This window comes from Zingiber officinale, chromosome 8A (genome assembly GCF_018446385.1).
Source record: "Zingiber officinale cultivar Zhangliang chromosome 8A, Zo_v1.1, whole genome shotgun sequence".
Lineage (NCBI taxonomy): Eukaryota > Viridiplantae > Streptophyta > Magnoliopsida > Zingiberales > Zingiberaceae > Zingiber > Zingiber officinale.
Window position 1 is genome coordinate 105,728,724 of NC_056000.1, and position 7,653 is coordinate 105,736,376.

Below are 7,653 nucleotides of genomic sequence, written 5' to 3' on the forward strand. Positions count from 1 at the left end.
AAGATGGTCAATCCCTAGCTGATATACTTTAGGATAGACTTAGTGGTCCCAATTATAATTGATTGGAAATAGAATTTGGACATTAAGGTAGATGTCCTCTTAGAACTAAGAACAATATAGGTGTATTTTATTCATTAGTTGATACATGTTTAGTGGAGTTATCTACCGGTACCTGGTGTGTAGATATGGGAGCCACTGATCATGTCTGCAATTCATTGCAGGGTTCCAGGATACCCGACAACTAAATGAAAATAAAAACACCGTCCACATGGGCACAAAAGTAGCAGCTGTTGCAGTGGGAGAGGTTTATTCTCTAATCGGAATAAAATTTGGATTATTAGAATTGTCTTTACATACTAAGTTTAGAAAGAACCTGATTTCAGTTTCTAAACTATTATAGAATAGATATTGTGTCTATTTTGATAACAAAGTTGTTATCAAGAAAAATAGGCAAGTTATCTATTCTGGTATGATTGGTTGACAATTTATAATCCAATAACTCCCATGATGCAACAAATGGAAATTAATAACACATCTTCTAACTTAAGAGAAAGCAACTTTCGAAAATGAACCAATTATATCTTTGACATCTAAGGCTAGGTTATATTAACTTAAGTAGGATTCATTGGTAGCTGATGAACTTTTGGGTTCATTAGTAGTGGAAATCTTTCCAACCTGCGAGTCTTACTTGGAAGGAAAATAACCAAGAAGCTTTTAAGTCCAAGGGGTATGGAGTCAAAGATATGTTGAAATCGGTTCATTCTGATTTGTGTGATCCTATGACTATCCAGACAAGAGGTAGTATTGAATATTTCATCTATTTTATAGACAACTATTCAAGATACAAATAAATTTACTTAATGTACCACAAGACTAAGTACTTTGATTAGTTCAAAGAGTACAAGGCTGATGCGGAGAAATGTTAAAGTAAATGTCACTATGGTAAGATCGTAGTGGCAAGTACCTCTTGGGAGAATTTAGAAGTCACTTATCAAAAGTAGGGATTCAATCCCAACTAACTGCACCTGGTACACCCCAACAGAATGGTGTAGTAGAAAGAAGGTAAAGGACTCTTATGAAATAATTAGATAGATGATGAGTTATTTAGAAAATTACCAAATTTGTTTTAAGGATAAACTCTGATAACGAAAGTGAACATAGTACCTTCCAAGTTAGAACTCTCTACTCATATAGAATTGCTGAATAGGTGAAAACCTATTTTGAAGCATATTCGGATTCGGGTAATCCAGCACATATGTTAAAGAGAGACAATGATAAGTTGGATAGGAGTTCACTTGTTTGTAAGTTATCCTAGATAAACAAAAGTAAGTTTATAGTCTTAAAAATCAGAAGGTCATTGTTAGCATCAATGACTGATTTTTTAGAAAAGGACTATATAATGAACCACGTGCTCATAAGTAAATTTGTTCTTAAGGAAATAATAAAGGACATGTCTAACCTAGTACCAACTGTACAAGATGAGATACCACAAGAAAACTGCAACACGTATCACAAATTGATACACAATTACATAAAGTGTCTTATTGTAGTGGCACTATGTGAAAATCAACAATAGACTTCGGATATTATCCGAAGTAATAGGTAGATAATTACCGAAGTAGACGCACGTGAAGTAAAAGGGTTAATTTATTACTTCACCACACAATTACTGAAGTCTATCACCGGTCTAAAATCGGTTCAAAATCGAACCGTTTTCGAAGTAAAAATGACTCTATTACTTCATCGAGATCAGAAAAAGTACTGAAGTAGTTAATGATATATTACTTCTTAGGTTACATTGATTGATGAAGTAAAATATGTATACAACTTCAACTTTTATATTCTAGTGCAGTAAATGTTTAATTTTACTTCTGGATAATTTAATTTGTTCAAAGTATTTTATATTGTATTACTTCATCGTAGTGTAGACGTAATAGAGCATATTTTACTATAACAAAAATTTTAATTTAGCAAAGAAATTTATACAAACAACTTCACAAATTTGATCGATGGCGAAGTAAATAATTTCTTTAACTACGTTACTATTTAAATTTGTCAAAATCTTTTGTGTTGTTTTACTCCACCATTTATTCATAGTATTGAAGTAATTGATAATATTTTACTACTATACAATTTTAATTGATAAAAATGTATATCATAATATTTTACTACATAATATTTTTCACCACCAAAATTGAACAAATATATCACAAATATCTATAAAATACAATCTAAAAGTATATTCATAAAAGGCATGCAACCAACTTCACCCAAAACATTTTATATCAACAAATCTCTAAATATAATCCAAAAGTATATTCACAAAAGACAAATTTCACTAACTTCGTCCAAAAGCTTTTGTATCCATAAATCTCTAGTTACAATCCAAAATTTATATAATAGCTTACACTTAGACACCCACATAGAACCAGACGAATTCGCTTCATTTACTTCTGACTTCATCATACTGAAATTGATTGTAATATTATTTGTTTCTTGATCCTGCAAACTAAAGCATTAACAGAAGTTTAAGGGTTAATGCAAAATGACTCAAATCACTCAATATTACATAAAGAAGATATTTCATAAAGAAGAAATTCACCTTCCTCTCCCATTGTGAATCTTCATCTAAGACTATCTCTTTCATATACCGCATTACACAATATCCACATTCAAAACCACCATTTTATTTTAGATTACCCTAATAAAATTAAAAATTTAATGCAATTAGTCACAATCCAAATAATAAGAATTATTAATTAATGCCTAAATACATTTTGTAAAGGTAACTGCAAGGTAATTGCAAAGTAATGGTAAAAAAAATAATAGAACATACAAGATAACCATAATCATCATCATAAAACTTGAACATATGAGGTAAGCATACAAAAAAAAAATACCATAGATGATGGGTACATATGAGGTAAACATACAAAAAAAATACCATAGATGATGGGTACATATGAGATAAACATACAAAAAAAATACCATAGATAATGGTAAAAGAATATGCATAACCATACGTCAGTTTGTAACAACATCTATTAGCAAAAATATCTAACATCAAGCATTATCACCCTTCTCTATAAGGATCGTCTTTAATAAAAATTAAGGTCAAATCTAAATTTACCCCATGTGAACAAAGCAAAGCATGTAAGTCACTATTGACACATTTAAATTTAAGCACCAATAACTAATAAAATTACACATCTTAACTCAGTGAATCAGATTCCAATACATATTGACACTATTAATTATTCTATGGTAGTAAAAGGTTCAGTCACGTTCATAGTTTAGTTTGATATGGGAAAAACAAATTCCAAATCATTTGAATGTGATAAATCTTGAGAATGCTGAACAAAGAGTCTTGTACTAGTGTAAAAACACATATAGCTTATTGAACTAAAGTTATGTGACTAATCTTATAATGAAAGTTTCAAATCCCTTGGGATCTAGCATACTAGCTTTTGATGATGTATAAAACTATAAAGAAATGAAGATATTGTTACTGAGATATGAACAAACATGCATTATGCCATCATTGCTAAGCTTGGATGTCCAAAAACAAGTAAAACAGTATTTAAATAATTTAACTTTATAGTAGGATCTTTATGCTTGCTTTTAATAAATCTAGCCACCAGAAACATACAACCTACACTGGAATCACCTTACAAGAACGATATGGCTATTTATTATAAATTGGAACGCATGAATTTTGTATAGCAAATATCCGTCATAAATTGGAACGCATAAATTGGAACGCACTGATAATTGTGCAGCTTAATCCGTCATAACTATGTAATACTGGAAGTTGACATAAGTGCATTTGTACAATATATCCTCTGAGAATAACTATGGCACGTCACCTCCAGTTCGTCCAGTTTCTGCGAAGAAATAAGAGAGTATTCAGCAAATGAGACCAACTAGACATGGGAAGATGCACATTTTTGTGCGCTAAAAATTTTCATGTGTTCAACATTGTAAGCTAGTCAAATAAATAAACTTCTGCCAACATAATGAATACAGCAAATGAGTTAATTTGAAGCACTTAATTTAGCAAATGAGTTTCCCCAGTAAAGGAACAAAGTAACACCAATTCTCTAAATATAAGATTCTCATTGGCTATTCTGGAAGAATTTGTTGCCCCCGACCCCAGAAAAGGAAGCAAATAAGTAAGAAAACATGTTCAAAAAAATTACATAAATTAGATATCCAAACTGAGGTGTAAAATAGATGACATGAAGAGCAAGTGGTAGTGATTTATCATAAGAACGACACAAGAAAATTGACTCATGGAGTTTGATAAATGAGATTTTCCTTGATAGCATAGCAAGAAATACATAGAACAGACTTCAGAAAGCGCATATCATTATGGATTATTTTTTTGCTGTCTATAAGAACAGCATAATTGATTCTCGCGGGACAGTTATTAAAGTCTGTAATGGGCTATGAATGAATCAAGAATATCAATTCTGACAGAAGTGATATCCCTCTAAATCCTATAGCTATTCCATTTATCAATCCCAAAAATCACTTATTATGTCAAGATATTATCACATTCCTTTAGAGCACAATGTAATTAGTGTACCTGTGGATCCCTTTGTATATCTTATCATTGCCCCTCTTCTAGACTTATTTGCCCTTGAGAGCCTCCTCTGCCCTCTTCAGCACCCACTCGCTGATGGTGCAGGCATCCTTGGAGAACTCGGTCTTCATCTCGAGTGCAGCCATGGTGCAACTGTCATGCTTGACCTGAATCTCCATGGACGAATCGAACTGGAATAGGGAGACAACCTCGGAGCAAGAAGAAGAGAAGTCAGCGAACTTCTTCGTCTCTAGATCGGAAGACAAATATCATCAATGGAGACTTCCTCGTTGGAGTCAACTTTTTTTTTCTCTTGCGGATATTCTGTGTCTTTGGGCTTGCAGAAGAAATTGCAGAAATTACTCATGTTGCCTCTTCTTCCCGTGCCCAGGAAACCCCAAAGAGAATGACCTATCAAAGGTCGATTCTACCGGCGACACTACAGAGATGAAGAACCCTAATGGCACAACAAGTAAAGGAAAGAAGGGGTGGGAGAGGGAACAAACCTAGAGTGTAGAGAGGCACGGAAGTGAAGTTCGCTGGGGAAAAATGAGAAGGTTGCCCGTTGGGGAAAATGCAAAGGCTTGAAACGGGGAAAAATTCCAAAGCTTGCGGTTGAGGCGGCTGTGAAGTGCTTTTGGCGAAAAACAAAAGGAGGACTTAGGGTTTTAGTAGAGAATGATGGAAAAATAATAAATCGGCTCAGCATGGGAAAATTTTTAACTTATTCAAAGTTATTACTTCATCACATAGACATATTAATTTTATTTAATAACTTATTCTTCATCAAATATATATTACGAAGTAAAATGTTAGATAAAATTAAAAGTGAGGTCCGTATTTTTTAACCTATGAAGTTTAAAATCATATTTACTATATCAAATTTATTAGCGAAGTTGATTATCATATATTACTTCGTAATTACTAATTACTGAAGTAAACAATGGCAAAGTCTATTGCATATTTTCACATAGTGTGGGAGGGTTGTTATGCAACCTAAATAGGTTCATGTTTTGGGAGATTTTTTGGACTCGATCCCTGGAGGGCATGAACCTGATCTCCGGTCATATGATGAAGCACTCCAAGATAAAGATGCAGCATCTTGGCAAAGAGTAATGAATAAAAGAATTAGAATATATGTATTCTAATAAAATCTGGAAGCTTGTAGAATCACCAAATGGTGTAAAAGCCGTTGGGTATAAAAAGGTCTATAATAGGAAAAGAGGGATAGACAGAAAGGTAGTAACTTTCAAAGCAAGGCTTGATGAAAAAGGAAACTTTTTCACTGGTAGTCATGCTTAAGTCTATCCGGATTCTTTTATCTATTTGGCAAGAGGATGTCAAGACAGCATTCCTTAATGGAAGTTTTGAAGAAAGCATCCATATAAAGCAACCAGAAGGGTTTATTGCAAAGGGCTAAGAGCATCTTGTGTAAGCTCAATCAGTCTATGGACTGAGGCAAAGCTTCAAGGTCTTGGAACATCTGGTTTATCAAAGTAATCCAGATCTATGGATTTATTTAGTAACTGGATAAGTCTTGTGTATACAAAAGGTGTGATGGAAGCGTGGTGGTATTTCTTGTACTATACGTAGATAACATTTTTGGTAGTTGGAAACAATATCAAAATGTTGTCAGAAGTAAGGGTATGGTTGTCCAAATAATTCGATATAAAGGACTTGGGAGAATGTATATATTTTTGAGATCAAAATAATAAGGGATCAAAAGAAAAATATATTTTACTTATCCCAAGCTTGATACATCGGAAAATCCTTGCTCGTTTTAAGCATGCAAAACTCCTCGAAAGGTTTCTTACTTTTTAAGGATGGAGTAACTTTATCTAAAGATATGTCTCTGTAGACATCAAAGGAGATAAAGGAAATAAAGGCAGTTCTTTATGCTACGGCTGTTAGAAGCCTAATGTATGCTATGTACGAGATCAGAAATCTGTTTTGCCAAAGGCATAGTTAGCAGATATCAAAGTAACCCTGGACAAGGACAGTGGACTGCAGTAAAGCATATATTGTAGTACCTTAGAGGCACTAGAGATTATATGCTAGCTTACAAGACAGTTATTTTGGTCCTTGTGGGTTGCATGGATTTTGACTTCCAATCGGATAGGGACAATAATAAGTCAACCTCGGGGTTTTGTGTTTACTTTAGGAGGTAAAGTCATAACTATGGAAGAGTGATAAGCATAGGTGTTTTTCTGGACTCCACCATAGAAGCTTAGTATATGGCAAGCCTCTGAGGTAGCTATAAAAGCTGAATGACTCAATAATCTCAAGATAGACTTAGATATGATTTGGTTTGTCCAAAGATTATTGCAATTTATTGTAATAATGTTGATGCAGAGCAAACTCAAGAAACCATAAGTCTATAAAGGCAAGTAAACACAATAGCGCGCAACCCAATACGAGAAATCGTATAAACGAGGAGAAGTTGTTGCCTAGATTGCATCGGTGATGACCTATAGATCCTTCCACCGAGGTCCTTAAGGCAAGAGCTTTTGATGGACATGTTGAAGGGTTAGGAATCAGATGTATGGCAGCAGATATGGCAGCTTAGTCTTTTAGTATAAGTGGGAGATTGTTAGGGTGTATACTAAAAGCCTAGCTTTTGGTATAAACATTTATCTAGTAATAAGAATCACATTGGTCAAATGTCTACATTTATGATAAATGTAGTTGTTCAATTAATTTATATTGTAGATAACATGGTGTGTGGTGTCACACATAGAGGATCATGTTATCAGTACCTTATAAATTATAAACAGTAGCTCACGACCAAAATGGAAAGGAACAAACCATTAGAAGGTCGTAGTGTAATTAGGTATCAGTTTATCTTGACTGTATAATTACACTAGTACACTTAGAGTGTATTGAGTAGAACCATTTGAGGTCGTTTCTTTTATACTGATTTTATAAAGAAACAAAGACCTCGGTTATTATGGAAGTGTGTGCTCTTAATCCTAATATAATAATAAGCACATATATTTGATATTTATTTCTTTAATTTATCAATGGGTGAGATTTAGTTCGATGAATCAATAAACCCGATAAGTTGGGAA

At 33.4% G+C, this 7,653-nt stretch overlaps 1 long non-coding RNA gene across 2 annotated transcripts; it reads right to left on the reverse strand.

Annotated features, from left to right (window-relative positions):
• Positions 1–2,265: 2,265 nt before the first annotated feature.
• Positions 2,266–5,263, reverse strand: LOC122009904. 2 transcript variants are annotated; one of them, XR_006119700.1, is made up of 5 exons: positions 5,092–5,263; positions 4,589–5,012; positions 3,766–3,884; positions 2,603–2,701; positions 2,266–2,509 (listed from the first exon to the last, which is right to left on the reverse strand). It is a non-coding gene; the product is annotated as an uncharacterized LOC122009904 (long non-coding RNA). The 2 variants fall into 2 exon arrangements; XR_006119699.1 differs by having other exon boundaries at positions 4,589–5,024.
• Between the last annotated feature and the right edge of the window lie 2,390 nt (positions 5,264–7,653).